The sequence below is a fragment of the Rutidosis leptorrhynchoides genome, chromosome 3, assembly GCF_046630445.1.
Source record: "Rutidosis leptorrhynchoides isolate AG116_Rl617_1_P2 chromosome 3, CSIRO_AGI_Rlap_v1, whole genome shotgun sequence".
NCBI classification, from domain to species: domain Eukaryota; kingdom Viridiplantae; phylum Streptophyta; class Magnoliopsida; order Asterales; family Asteraceae; genus Rutidosis; species Rutidosis leptorrhynchoides.
In genome coordinates, this window is record NC_092335.1 from 128406030 (window position 1) to 128423406 (window position 17377).

Consider the following 17377-nt stretch of genomic DNA (forward strand, 5'->3'; position numbering starts at 1 on the left):
AAGGAACAAATGGTGTCGGAATGAGTAATGGCGGAGCAAGTAGTGTCGGAGCAAGTTATGCAAATGTAGTTTGTTATAAATGTGGAAAACCGGGCCACATTATTAGAAATTGCCCGAACCAGGAGAACACGAATGGAAAAGGCCACGGAAGAGTTTTCAATATTAATGCGGTAGAGGCACAGGAAGACCCAGAGCTTGTTACGGGTACGTTTCTTATTGACAATAAATCTGCTTACGTTTTATTTGATTCGGGTGCGGATAGAAGCTATATGAGTAGAGATTTTTGTGCTAAATTAAGTTGTCCATTGACGCCTTTGGATAGTAAATTTTTACTCGAATTAGCAAATGGTAAATTAATTTCAGCAGATAATATATGTCGGAATCGAGAAATTAAACTGGTTAGCGAAACATTTAAGATTGATTTGATACCAGTAGAGTTAGGAAGTTTTGATGTGATAATCGGTATGGACTGGTTGAAAGAAGTGAAAGCACTGATCGTTTGTTACAAAAATGCAATTCGCATTATACGAGAAAAAGGAAAACCCTTAATGGTGTACGGAGAAAAGGGCAACACGAAGCTACATCTTATTAGTAATTTGAAGGCACAAAAACTAATAAGAAAAGGTTGCTATGCTGTTCTAGCACACGTCGAGAAAGTACAAACTGAAGAAAAGAGCATCAATGATGTTCCCATTGCAAAAGAATTTCCCGATGTATTTCCGAAAGAATTACCGGGATTACCCCCACATCGATCCGTTGAATTTCATATAGATCTTGTACCAGGAGCTGCACCAATAGCTCGTGCTCCTTACAGACTCGCACCCAGCAAGATGAAAGAACTGCAAAGCCAATTACAAGAACTTTTAGAGCGTGGTTTCATTCGACCAAGCACATCACCGTGGGGAGCTCCTGTTTTGTTTGTCAAGAAGAAAGATGGTACATTCAGGTTGTGTATCGACTACCGAGAGTTGAACAAACTTACCATCAAGAACCGCTACCCACTACCGAGAATCGACGACTTATTTGATCAACTACAAGGCTCGTCTGTTTATTCAAAGATTGACTTACGTTCCGGGTATCATCAAATGCGGGTGAAAGAAGATGATATTCCAAAGACTGCTTTCAGAACACGTTACGATCATTACGAGTTTATGGTCATGCCATTTGGTTTAACTAATGCACCAGCTGTGTTCATGGACCTTATGAACCGAGTGTGTGGACCATACCTTGACAAGTTTGTCATTGTTTTCATTGATGACATACTTATTTACTCATAGAATGACCAAGAACACGGTGAACATTTGAGAAAGGTGTTAGAAGTATTGAGGAAGGAAGAATTGTACGCTAAGTTTTCAAAGTGTGCATTTTGGTTGGAAGAAGTTCAATTCCTCGGTCACATAGTGAACAAAGAAGGTATTAAGGTGGATCCGGCAAAGATAGAAACTGTTGAAAAGTGGGAAACCCCGAAAACTCCGAAACACATACGCCAGTTTTTAGGACTAGCTGGTTACTACAGAAGGTTCATCCAAGACTTTTCCAGAATAGCAAAACCCTTGACTGCATTAACGCATAAAGGGGAGAAATTTGAATGGAATGATGAACAAGAGAAAGCGTTTCAGTTATTGAAGAAAAAGCTAACTACGGCACCTATATTGTCATTGCCTGAAGGGAATGATGATTTTGTGATTTATTGTGACGCATCAAAGCAAGGTCTCGGTTGTGTATTAATGCAACGAACGAAGGTGATTGCTTATGCGTCTAGACAATTGAAGATTCACGAACAAAATTATACGACGCATGATTTGGAATTAGGCGCGGTTGTTTTTGCATTAAAGACTTGGAGGCACTACTTATATGGGGTCAAAAGTATTATATATACCGACCACAAAAGTCTTCAACACATATTTAATCAGAAACAACTGAATATGGGGCAGCGTAGGTGGATTGAATTGTTGAATGATTACGACTTTGAGATTCGTTACCACCCGGGAACGGCAAATGTGGTAGCCGATGCCTTGAGCAGGAAGGACAGAGAACCCATTCGAGTAAAATCTATGAATATAATGATTCATAATAACCTTACTACTCAAATAAAGGAGGCGCAACAAGGAGTTTTAAAAGAGGGAAATTTAAAGGATGAAATACCCAAGGGATCGGAGAAGCATCTTAATATTCGGGAAGACGGAACCCGGTATAGGGCTGAAAGGATTTGGGTAACAAAATTTGGAGATATGAGAGAAATGGTACTTAGAGAAGCTCATAAAACCAGATACTCAATACATCCTGGAACGGGGAAGATGTACAAGGATCTCAAGAAACATTTTTGGTGGCCGGGTATGAAAGCCGATGTTGCTAAATATGTAGGAGAATGTTTGACGTGTTCTAAGGTCAAAGCTGAGCATCATAAACCATCAGGTCTACTTCAACAACCCGAAATCCCGGAATGGAAATGGGAAAACATTACCATGGATTTCATCACTAAATTGCCAAGGACTGCAAGTGGTTTTGATACTATTTGGGTAATAGTTGATCGTCTCACTAAATCAGCACACTTCCTGCCAATAAGAGAAGATGACAAGATGGAGAAGTTAGCACGACTGTATTTGAAGGAAGTCATCTCCAGACATGGAATACCAATCTCTATTATCTCTTATAGGGATGGCAGATTTATTTCAAGATTCTGGCAGACATTACAGCAAGCATTAGGAACTCGTCTAGACATGAGTACTGCCTATCATCCACAAACTGATGGGCAGAGCGAAAGGACGATACAAACGCTTGAAGACATGCTACGAGCATGTGTTATTGATTTCGGAAACAGTTGGGATCGACATCTACCGTTAGCAGAATTTTCCTACAACAACAGCTACCATTCAAGCATTGAGATGGCACCGTTTGAAGCACTTTATGGTAGAAAGTGCAGGTCTCCAATTTGTTGGAGTGAAGTGGGGGATAGACAGATTACGGGTCCGGAGATTATACAAGAAACTACCGAGAAGATCATCCAAATTCAACAACGGTTGAAAACCGCCCAAAGTCGACAAAAGAGCTACGCTGACATTAAAAGAAAAGATATAGAATTTGAAATTGGAGAGATGGTCATGCTTAAAGTTGCACCTTGGAAAGGCGTTGTTCGATTTGGTAAACGAGGGAAATTAAATCCAAGGTATATTGGACCATTCAAGATTATTGATCGTGTCGGACCAGTAGCTTACCGACTTGAGTTACCTCAACAACTCGCGGCTGTACATAACACTTTCCACGTCTCGAATTTGAAGAAATGTTTTGCTAAAGAAGATCTCACTATTCCGTTAGATGAAATCCAAATCAACGAAAAACTTCAATTCATCGAAGAACCCGTCGAAATAATGGATCGTGAGGTTAAAAGACTTAAGCAAAACAAGATACCAATTGTTAAGGTTCGATGGAATGCTCGTAGAGGATCCGAGTTCACCTGGGAGCGTGAAGATCAGATGAAGAAGAAATACCCGCATCTATTTCCAGAAGATTCGTCAACACCTTCAACAGCTTAAAATTTCGGGACGAAATTTATTTAACGGGTAGGCACTGTAGTGACCCGAACTTTTCCATGTTTATATATATTAATTGAGATTGATATTTACATGATTAAATGTTTCCAACATGTTAAGCAATCAAACTTGTTAAGACTTGATTAATTGAAATATGTTTCATATAGACAATTGACCACCCAAGTTGACCGGTGATTCACGAACGTTAAAACTTGTAAAAACTATATGATGACATATATATGGATATATATATAGTTAACATGATACTATGATAAGTAAACATATCATTAAGTATATTAACAATGAACTACATATGTAAAAACAAGACTACTAACTTAATGATTTTTAAACGAGACATATATGTAACGATTATCGTTATAAAGACATTTAATGTATATATATCATATTAAGAGATATTCATACATGATAATATCATGATAATATAATAATTTAAAATCTCATTTGATATTATAAACATTGGGTTAACAACATTTAACAAGATCGTTAACCTAAAGGTTTCAAAACAACACTTACATGTAACGACTAACGATGACTTAACGACTCAGTTAAAATGTATATACATGTAGTGTTTTAATATGTATTTATACACTTTTGAAAGACTTCAATACACTTATCAAAATACTTCTACTTAACAAAAATGCTTACAATTACATCCTCGTTCAGTTTCATCAACAATTCTACTCGTATGCACCCGTATTCGTACTCGTACAATACACAGCTTTTAGATGTATGTACTATTGGTATATATACTCCAATGATCAGCTCTTAGCAGCCCATGTGAGTCACCAAACACATGTGGGAACCATCATTTGGCAACTAGCATGAAATATCTCATAAAATTACAAAAATATGAGTAATCATTCATGACTTATTTACATGAAAACAAAATTACATATCCTTTATATCTAATCCATACACCAACGACCAAAAACACCTACAAACACTTTCATTCTTCAATTTTCTTCATCTAATTAATCTCTCTCAAGTTCTATCTTCAAGTTCTAAGTGTTCTTCATAAATTTCAAAAGTTCTAGTTTCATAAAATCAAGAATACTTTCAAGTTTGCTAGCTCACTTCCAATCTTGTAAGGTGATCATCCAACCTCAAGAAATCTTTGTTTCTTACAGTAGGTTATCATTCTAATACAAGGTAATAATCATATTCAAACTTTGGTTCAATTTCTATAACTATAACAATCTTATTTCAAGTGATGATCTTACTTGAACTTGTTTTCGTGTCATGATTCTGCTTCAAGAACTTCGAGCCATCCAAGGATCCATTGAAGCTAGATCCATTTTTCTCTTTTCCAGTAGGTTTATCCAAGGAACTTAAGGTAGTAATGATGTTCATAACATCATTCGATTCATACATATAAAGCTATCTTATTCGAAGGTTTAAACTTGTAATCACTAGAACATAGTTTAGTTAATTCTAAACATGTTCGCAAACAAAAGTTAATCCTTCTAACTTGACTTTTAAAATCAACTAAAAACATGTTCTATATCTGTATGATATGCTAACTTAATGATTTAAAACCTGGAAACACGAAAAACACCGTAAAACCGGATTTACGCCGTCGTAGTAACACCGCGGGCTGTTTTGGGTTAGTTAATTAAAAACTATGATAAACTTTGATTTAAAAGTTGTTATTCTGAGAAAATGATTTTTATTATGAACATGAAACTATATCCAAAAATTATGGTTAAACTCAAAGTGGAAGTATGTTTTCTAAAATGGTCATCTAGACGTCGTTCTTTCGACTGAAATGACTACCTTTACAAAAACGACTTGTAACTTAATTTTCTGACAATAAACCAATACTTTTTCTATTTAGATTCATTAAATAGAGTTCAATATGAAACCATAGCAATTTGATTCACTCAAAACGGATTTAAAATGAAGAAGTTATGGGTAAAACAAGATTGGATAATTTTTCTCATTTTAGCTACGTGAAAATTGGCAACAAATCTATTCCAACCATAACTTAATCAACTTGTATTGTATATTATGTAATCTTGAGATACCATAGACACGTATACAATGTTTCGACCTATCATGTCGACACATCTATATATATTTCGGAACAACCATAGACACTCTATATGTGAATGTTGGAGTTAGCTATACAGGGTTGAGGTTGATTCCAAAATATATATAATTTGAGTTGTGATCAATACTGAGATACGTATACACTGGGTCGTGGATTGATTCAAGATAATATTTATCGATTTATTTCTGTACATCTAACTGTGGACAACTAGTTATAGGTTACTAACGAGGACAGCTGACTTAATAAACTTAAAACATCAAAATATATTAAAAGTGTTGTAAATATATTTTGAACATACTTTAATATACATGTATATATTGTTATAGGTTCGTGAATCAACAGTGGCCAAGTCTTACTTCTCGACGAAGTAAAAATCTGTGAAAGTGAGTTATAGTCCCACTTTTAAAATCTAATATTTTTGGGATGAGAATACATGCAGGTTTTATAAATGATTTACAAAATAGACACAAGTACGTGAAACTACATTCTATGGTTGAATTATTGAAATCCAATATGCCCCTTTTTATTAAGTCTGGCAATCTAAGAATTAGGGAACAGACACCCTAATTGACGCGAATCCTAAAGATAGATCTATTGGGCCTAACAAACCCCATCCAAAGTACCGGATGCTTTAGTACTTCGAAATTTATATCATATCCGAAGGGTGTCCCGGAATGATGGGGATATTCTTATATATGCATCTTGTTAATGTCGGTTACCAGGTGTTCACCATATGAATGATTTTTATCTCTATGTATGGGATGTGTATTGAAATATGAAATCTTGTGGTCTATTGTTACGATTTGATATATATAGGTTAAACCTATAACTGACCAACATTTTTGTTGACGTTTAAAGCATGTTTATTCTCAGGTGAATATTAAGAGCTTCCGCTGTTGCATACTAAAATAAGGACAAGATTTGGAGTCCATGTTTGTATGATATTGTGTAAAAACTGCATTCAAGAAACTGATTTCGATGTAACATATTTGTATTGTAAACCATTATGTAATGGTCGTGTGTAAACAGGATATTTTAGATTATCATTATTTGATAATCTACGTAAAGCTTTTTTTAAACCTTTATTTATGAAATAAAGGTTATGGTTTGTTTTAAAAATGAATGCAGTCTTTGAAAAACGTCTCATATAGAGGTCAAAACCTTGCAACGAAATCAATTAATATGGAACGTTTTTAATCAATAAGAACGGGACATTTCAAATGGTACTTAGAGAAGCTCATAAAACCATATACTCAATACATCCTGGAACGGGGAAGACGTACAAGGATCTCAAGAAACATTTTTGGTGGCCGGGTATGAAAGCCGATGTTTCTAAATACGTAGGAGAATGTTTGACGTGTTCTAAGGTCAAAGCTGAGCATCAGAAACCATCAGGTCTACTTCAACAACCCGAAATCCCGGAATGGAAATGGGAAAACATTACCGTGGATTTCATCACTAAATTTCCAAGGACTGCAAGTGGTTTTGATAATATTTGGGTAATAGTTGATTGTCTCACCAAATCAGCACACTTCCTGCCAATAAGAGAAGATGACAATATGGAGAAGTTAGCACGACTGTATTTGAAGGAAGTCATCTCCAGACATGGAATACCAATCTCTATTATCTCTGATAGGGATGGCAGATTTATTTCAAGATTCTGGCAGACATTACAGCAAGCATTAGGAACTCGTCTAGACATGAGTACTGCCTATCATCCACAAACTGATGGGCAGAGCAAAAGGACGATACAAACGCTTGAAGACATGCTACGAGCATGTGTTATTGATTTCGGAAATAGTTGGGATCGACATCTACCGTTAGCAGAATTTTCCTACAACAACAGCTACCATTCAAGCATTGAGATGGCGCCGTTTAAAGCACTTTATGGTAGAAAGTGCAGGTCTCCAATTTGTTGGAGTGAAGTGGGGGATAGACAGATTACGGGTCCGGAGATAATATAAGAAACTACCGAGAAAATCATCCAAATTCAACAACGGTTGAAAACCGCCCAAAGTCGACAAAAGAGCTACGCTGACATTAAAAGAAAAGATATAGAATTTGAAATTGGAGATATGGTCATGCTTAAAGTTGCACCTTGGAAAGGCGTTGTTCGATTTGGTAAACGAGAGAAATTAAATCCAAGGTATATTGGACCATTCAAGATTATTGATCGTGTCGGACCAGTAGCTTACCGACTTGAGTTACCTCAACAACTCGCGGCTGTACATAACACTTTCCACGTCTCAAATTTAAAGAAATTTTTTGCTAAAGAAGATCTCACTATTCCGTTAGATGAAATCCAAATCAACGAAAAACTTCAATTTATCGAAGAACCCGTCGAAATAATGGATCGTGAGGTTAAAAGACTTAAGCAAAACAAGATACCAATTGTTAAGGTTCGATGGAATGCTCGTAGAGGACCCGAGTTCACCTGGGAACAAGAATATCAGATAAAGAAGAAATACCCGCACTTATTTCCAGAAGATACGTCAACACCTCCAACTGCTTAAAATTTCGGGACGAAATTTATTTAACGGGTAGGTACTGTAGTGACCCGAACTTTTCCAAATTTATATATATTAAATAAAATTGTTATTTACATGATTAAGTGTTTCCAACATGTTAAGCAATCATACTTGTTAAGACTTGATTAATTGAAATAGGTTTCATATAGACAATTGACCACCCAAGTTGACCGGTGATTCACGAACGTTAAAACTTGGAAAAACTATATGATGACATATATATGGTTATATATATATTTAACATGATATTATGATAAGTAAACATATCATTAAGTATATTAACAATGAACTACATATGTAAAAACAAGACTACTAACTTAATGATTTTGAAACGAGACATATATGTAACGATTATCGTTGTAACGACATTTAATGTATATATATCATATTAAGAGATATTCATACATCATAATATCATGATAATATAATAATTTAAAATCTCTTTTTATATTATAAACATTGGGTTAACAACATTTAACAAGATCGTTAACCTAAAGGTTTCAAAACAACACTTACATGTAACGACTAATGATGACTTAACGACCCAGTTAAAATGTATATACATGTAGTTTTTTAATATGTATTCATACACTTTTTAAAGACTTCAAGACACTTATCAAAATACTTCTACTTAACAAAAATGCTTACAATTACATCCTCGTTCAGTTTCATCAACAATTCTACTCTTATGCACCCGTATTCTTACTCGTACAATACACAGCTTTTAGATGTATGTACTATTGGTATATACACTCCAATGACCAGCTCTTAGCAGCCCATGTGAGTCACCTAACACATGTGGGAACCATTATTTGGCAACTAGCATGAAATATCTCATAAAATTACAAAAATATGAGTAATCATTCATGACTTATTTACATGAAAACAAAATTACATATCCTTTATATCTAATCCATACACCAACGACCAAAAACACCTATAAACACTTTCATTCTTCAATTTTCTTCATCTAATTGATCTCTCTTAAGTTCTATCTTCAAGTTCTAAGTGTTCTTCATAAATTCCAAAAGTTCTAGTTTCATAAAATCAAGAATACTTCCAAGATTGCAAGTTTACTTCCAAGTTTTCTAAATCCATTCCAAGTAATCATCCAAGATCAAGAAACCTTTGTTAATTACAGTAGTTTATCTTTCTAATACAAGGTAATAATCATATTCAAACTTTAATTCAATTTCTATAACTATAACAATCTTATTTCGAGTGGAAATCTTACTTGAAATTGTTTTCGTGTCATGATTCTGCTTCAAGAACTTTCAAGCCATCCAAGGATCCTTTGAAGCTGGATCTATTTTTCTCATTTCCAGTAGGTTTATCCAAGGAACTTGAGGTAGTAATGATGTTCATAACATCATTCGATTCATAAAAAAAACCTGTCTTATTCAACGTTATAAACTTGTAATCACTAGAACATAGTTTAGTTAATTCTAAACTTGTTCGCAAATAAAGTTAATCCTTCTAACTAGACTTTTAAAATCAACTAAACACATGTTCTATATCTATATTATATGCTAACTTAATGATTTAAAACCCGGAAACACGATAAACACCATAAAACTGGATATACGCCGTCGTAGTAAAACCGGAGGCTGTTTTGGTTGGGATAATTAAAAGCTAAGAATAATTTTGATTTAAAAGCTATACTTCTGGAAAAATGATTTTTCTTATGAACATGAAACTATATCCAAAAATCATGGTTAAACTCAAAGTGAAAGTATGTTTTTCAAAATGGTCATCAAGATGTCGTTCTTTCTACGGAAATAACTACCTCTTTCAAAAATGACTTGTAACTTCTATTTCCAACTATAAACTTATACTTTTTCTGTTTAGATTCATAAAGTTAAGTTCAATACAAAACCGTGGCCACTGGAATCACTCAAAACGGATTAGAAACGAAGAAATGGCGAGTAAAACAAGATTGATAAAAACTACTCATTTTACCTACGTGAAAGTTAGTAATAAATCTATTCCAATCACAACCTAATCAACTTATATTGTATATTATGTAATCTTGAGATACCATAGACACGTATACAATGTTTCGACCTATCATGTCGACCCATCTATATATATATATATATATTGCGGAACAACCATAGACACTCTATATGTGAATATTGGAGTTAGCTATACAGGGTTGAGGTTGATTCCAAAATATATATATAGTTTGAGTTGTGATCAATACTGAGATACGTATACACTGGGTCGTGAATTGATTCAAGATAATATTTATCGATTTATTTATGTACATCTAATTGTGGACAACTAGTTGTAGGTTACTAACGAGGACAGCTGACTTAATAAACTTAAAACATCAAAATGTATTAAAAGTTTTGTAAATATATTTTGAACATACTTTGATATATATGTATATATTGTTATAGGTTTGTGAATCAACCAGTGGCCAAGTCTTACTTCCCGACGAAGTAAAAATCTATGAAAGTGAGTTATAGTCCCACTTTTAAAATCTAATATTTTTGGGATGAGAATACATGCAGGTTTTATAAATGATTTACAAAATAGACACAAGTACGTGAAACTACATTCTATGGTTGAATTATCGAAATCGAATATGCCCCTTTTTATTAAGTCTGGTAATCTAAGAATTAGGGAACAGACACCCTAATTGACGCGAATCCTAAAGATAGATCTATTGGGCCTAACAAACCCCATCCAAAGTACCGGATGCTTTAGTACTTCAAAATTTATATCATATCCGAAGGGTGTCCCGGAATGATGGGGATATTCTTATATATGCATCTTGTTAATGTCGGTTACCAGGTGTTCACCATATGAATGATTTTTATCTCTATGTATGGGATGTGTATTGAAATATGAAATCTTGTGGTCTATTGTTACGATTTGATATATATAGGTTAAACCTATAACTCACCAACATTTTTGTTGACGTTTAAAGCATGTTTATTCTCAGGTGAATACTAATAGCTTCCGCTGTTGCATACTAAAATAAGGACAAGATTTGGAGTCCATGTTTGTATGATATTGTGTAAAAACTGCATTCAAGAAAATGATTTCGATGTAACATATTTGTATTGTAAACCATTATGTAATGGTCGTGTGTAAACAGGATATTTTAGATTATCATTATTTGATAATCTACGTAAAGCTTTTTAAACCTTTATTTATGAAATAAAGGTTATGGTTTGTTTTAAAAATGAATGCAGTCGTTGAAAAACGTCTCATATAGAGGTCAAAACCTCGCAACGAAATCAATTAATATGGAACGTTTTTAATCAATAAGAACGGGACATTTCAGTAATTACATATAATATATTAACCTTATATTTCATTTATTGTGTACTACTTATTTGATATAATAACACATTTAAATACTTAACATTTATATATTACAATATATTATTTATGTATAGAAGTAATCTATATATGGATTCATTTTAATAATAGCTTAATTACTTTTTATATTTTCAATTCAAAAGATTAAATTGCATTAATTCAAATTTATATATACACTTATATTTACATTTATATATATATATATATATATATATATATATATATATATATATATATATATATATATATATACATTTTTATTTACATAATTATTTACACAAAATTGTTCGTGAATCGCCAAGAATAGTCAAAGGTTAAATGGTTCCATGTTATCAATTCAATAATTTTAAGATTCAATAATACAGACTTCGCTTACCGTATTGAAATCATAATAAGATTAGGTTTAAATTTAGTTGGAAATTTTCGGGTCGTCACAGTACCTACCCGTTAAAGAAATTTCGTCCCCGAAATTTGATCGAGATTGTCATGGATAACATTAAGAATGTTTTCATGACTTATATGAGTTTGATAAAATAGAATTTTATTACCATAGAGTAATATGGATAAAATGATTCGATTATTCGAAGCGTATGAGTGAAGCTGTCACAAAAGAGTGAAGTGAGTATATGTAGGTTCGTCTTAACCGGTGTCGTAGTCACGGTTGATTTCCAGAATTTAAGAAATTTAGAGGAAATATTTGTAATAAGATTTGATTCTTCAATAATTAAGGAAGTTATGATCTTCTTTGATTAAATGAAATAATCTATTTCGATTACACTGTCGGATATTTCCCTATAAATCCACCCCTTTCGTTTCCTTTATATTCTGGAGTTCCATCCTTTTGTTTTCTCTTTCTGACTTTAAGTCAAATGAAAAATGGTCCAGAATTCGTAGATATGAATTCAGAATGAACAGAGTTAATGTTCAAAGATAAAAATTGTAATAGCACGATCTTGATTGGTTAAATTACCAGAATTCAAAAGATAAGATAGAACTATCAGGAAGATATGTTCTCGATATGTTTGGAGATTAGGTAGAATGTAAAAATCGTGTAACATGGAACATGATGATGTTATGGTCTGTGAATCATCACGTTTCATTGGAAACTCAACATGACTTACTGTAATATAATCACGTTGATCAAGTGTCATTATATTATACTAACTCATGCATCAGTTCCCAACACTACTTCAATATCATTCATATTTTAAATTCGAATCTTTCAGAATTTAGAAACTAAAACAGTTTCCTTTCTGATGTGACACTGATATTGCTAAGAGATAAATGATTTCAGATAAGAATAGCTATGAAAATATCTTCGGAAATATCGAGGATATTTATAATGAAAGATACGATGATATCTTAGAATTTCTAATATCGAAGGATGTTAAAGAATATTTGTCCGTAAAAGTATAGAGTTAGGAGCATGGTATTCGTTAATGACTTTAGCAGATACTGATTCATTTAGATTCCTTGAAGGCAGGTTTATTCTTTGTGATTTGTCCACAGCCTCCTTCATTGTTTGCTCAATCCATTTTCAAGTTCCAACATTTCTGAGCTTTACTGATAATGCTAAAAATGAACATATATTTCATAGCATTATTCCTCAAGAAAGACAAGCTTTTAATTGCAACTGTTCTATTTACAAGTGATATTCGTTTAAATAATAAAAGGTGAAGACAAAAGACAGATTCGACGAATTGAAGACGCAAACGACCAAAAAGCTCAAAAGTACAAAAGACAATCAAAAAGGTTCCAATTATTGATAAGAAACGTCTCGAAATTACAAGAGTACAAGATTCAAAACGCAAAGTACAAAATATAAAATTGTACGCAAGGACGTTCGAAAATCCGAAACCGGGACCAGAGTCAACTCTCAACGCTCGACGCAACGGACTAAAAATTACAAGTTAACTATGTATATAAATATAATATAATATATAATTAATTATATTAATTATATATATATTATATATATATTATAAACCGTCGGTAAACAAAGAGCCAAACTCCTCTGAGCTGTAAAAGCAAACTCCGCGAGTTGCGGAGTTTGAAGGCCAAAAAGGCCGCGAGTCGCGGAGCACCCAGTTTTGAAACTCCCTATAAAGCAAACCGAATTCTGATCATTTTCATCCATCTTTTTCTTCTTCTCTCATATATACGTAAAATATATATATATAATTTATATTTTAATTTTAATTTTAATTATAATTCTAATAATAAGGGTATGTTAGCGAATATTGTAAGGGTGTAAGTCGAAATTCTGTCCGTGTAACGCTACGCTATTTTTAATCATTGTAAGTTATGTTCAACCTTTTTATATTAATGTCTCGTAGCTAAGTTATTATTATGCTTATTTAAAACGAAGTAATCATGATGTTGGGCTAATTACTAAAATTGGGTAATTGGGCTTGTACCATAATTGGGGTTTGGACGAAAGAACGACACTTGTGGAAATTAGACTATGGGCTATTAATGGGCTTTATATTTGTTTAACTAAATGATAGTTTGTTAATGTTAATATAAAGATTTACAATTGGGCGTCCCTATAAATTACCATATACACTCAATCGGACACGATGGGCGGGGTATTTATATGTACAAATAATCGTTCATTTAACCGGACACGGGAATGGATTAATAGCCACTAGAATAATTAAAACAGGGGTGAAATTATGTACAAAGGACACTTGGTATAATTGATAACAAAATATTAAAACCTTGGGTTACACTCAGTCGACATCCTGGTGTAATTATTAAACAAAGTATTAAAATCTTGTTACAGTTTAAGTCCCCAATTAGTTGGAATATTTAACTTCGGCTATAAGGATAATTTGACGAGGACACTCGCACTTTATATTTATGACTGATGGACTGTTATGGACAAAAACCAGACGGACATATTAAATAATCCAGGACAAAGGACAATTAACCCATGGGCATAAAACTAAAATCAACACGTCAAACATCATGATTACGGAAGTTTAAATAAGCATAATTCTTTTATTTCATATTTAATTTCCTTTATTTTATATTTAATTGCACTTCTAATTATCGCACTTTATTTATTGTTATTGTATTTAATTGCACTTTTAATTATCGTACTTTTTAATTATCGCAAGTTTATTTTATCGCACTTTTATTATTCGCAATTTCATTTATCGTTATTTACTTCATGCTTTAATTTAAGTCTTGTATTTATTTTTAATATTTTACATTTGGTTTTAACTGCGACTAAAGTTTTAAAATCGACAAACCGGTCATTAAACGGTAAAAACCCCCCTTTATAATAATAATATTACTTATATATATATTTGTATTTTTATAAAAGTAAACTAATATAGCGTTGAGCTTTGTTTAAAAAAAAGATTCCCTGTGGAACGAACCGGACTTACTAAAAACTACACTACTGTACGATTAGATACACTGCCTATAAGTGTTGTAGCAAGGTTTAAGTATATCCATTCTATAAATAAATAAATATCTTGTGTAAAATTGTATCGTATTTAATAGTATTTTCGCACTAAAAATAATACTATTTTGTATACACCCCCTACGACATCAAGTATTTTTGGCGCCGCTGCCGGGGAAATCTTAAACGCCGGAAGCGCAACGCTAATATAAAAAAAAAAAACAAAAATTTATATATTTTTAAGAGTTTGTTAAAAGTTTTATAAGTTTCTTTATTTTTATTTTAGTTTATAAAAATATAAGTTTTATTTAAATGTCTTTTATTTATATAAAAACAGAAAACAGAAAATAAAAAAAAAATAAAGAAAAACGCGTCGAATTTAAACCTGTCAGCCGAATTTTGGAACCCCGCGAGTCGCGGGGTTTGAAGCTTTGAATACCGCAACTCGCGGAGTTTCTCTGACACCGACAGAAACCCTAAAACTGCATTTATTACGGATTATTATTAATTATAATTATTATTAACCCTAATTATTATTATTATTATTATAATTAGTTTTATTTTTAGTTTTACTTTTTATTTATTTTATATTTTGTTTAATTTAGTTTAATTAATTTGTAAAATTAGTAGTTTTAATAAATAAATAATATAAAAATAATATTTTTATGAAAATTGTAATTTTTACAACTTTTTGTATATTTTTATATTTTGTCCCTTTTTAATCGTTGTAGCGTAATATTTGTATTTTTAGCTCATATTTAGTTTTAAACTTAGTTTTTGCCATAGTTATTTTTACTCCTAGATTTTTAGGCTTTGCCGTAGAATTCCTTAAGTGCTTTTTCTTTAGACTAAGATTTAGGTACTTTAGAATTTTGCGACGCCTTTTTAAGTTTTAGTTTCTTTTTAAGTTATTTTCAATTGGGATTTAGTTTTCCTGTAAGCTTTAATATTTTTAGACGACTTTTACCTATGTATCAATTATCATTCCAATTAGTAATCTCAATTTGCGATTATAATTTTAAGTTAGTTGTAGTAATAAGGTTAGGTTAGTCAAGTATTTTTAAGTTTTTATAAGTTTCTTTTATTTTTCCGTCACCTTTTATTTTTCAACCATTTTTCTTTTTCGACCTTTTTCGACAATCTTTTTCTCTCTTATTTCTCGCCATTCTAGTTTTTAGGACTTAGATTTTTATTCTACTTCTTATCTAAAATTCTTAAAATTACGAAAATTTATTTTAAGTGGTTAAATTAATAGACATTAAAATTTTCTGGTTCGTAGTAATAGTTGGATTTGTACGTGGACCGGGTTATTGGAGCCAAACAGTCCTCAATTATATTGAGACCAAACGAATCCTGCCCCTCTGCTGCATCTTTTGGCTATTCGAAACGTGGGCAAAATCAGAAAAGTCTATTAATTGGATAACTTATTATAATTTTTCTTTCCTTTTAAAAACTAATAGGATATTCAGTGAATGCACCGAGCAAGACGTTCACCACCTTTTGTACGTTCACCACCTGTAACTAGATCAAGACATTTAGCAAATATAACCGCCGTTGATTTTTCTTTAGAATCGTCATCCAGTCGACCAAGTACTTCAGTTCAAATTTCCGATAATCCATTTTTTGAACCCGACCTCACAATTGAGAATCCGGAGAATATTCAGGAACGGTTCGTAGATCCTGAACCACTAAACTTTCCTCCGGAACCACCAATCATTCAAACAGAGATTGTTGAGGAACGAACCATTAAATCAGAATCCTCTAGTGATTCCGATTCAACAAATTCAATTATGGAGAATCTGGAACCTTTAAGTATGGAAGACCGAATGAGAGCTAAACGCACTGGCCAAGGTCACGTAATTACTCATCCAGACATTAATGCGCCAGATTATGAAATCAAAGGACAAATTCTGCACATGGTGACTAATCAATGCCAATTTAGTGGTGCGCTGAAGGAAGATCCAAATGAACATCTACGTACCTTTAATAGGATCTGCACACTATTTAAAATCCGAGAAGTGGAGGATGAACAGATATATCTCATGTTATTTCCCTGGACTTTAAAGGGAGAAGCCAAAGATTGGTTGGAATCGTTACCTGAAGGGGCGATTGATACATGGGATGTTTTAGTTGACAAATTTCTTAAACAATTCTTTCCTGCATCTAAAGCCGTAAGACTTCAAGCAGAAATTGTTACGTTCACACAGAAACCGAATGAAACTCTATATGAGGCATGGACAAGATATGGAAAGTTGTTAAGAGGATGTCCGCAACATGGTTTAGACACCTGTCAAATAGTACAAATATTCTACCAAGGATGCGACATCACTACAAGGAAAGACATAGATATAGCAGCTGGTGGTTCTATTATGAAGAAAACCGAAACTGATGCTTACAAAATTATTGATAACACTGCTTCCCACTCACATGAGTGGCACCAAGAAAAAGATATTGTTAGATCATCTAAAGCAGCTATAGCCGATTCTAGCCATGACTTAGATTC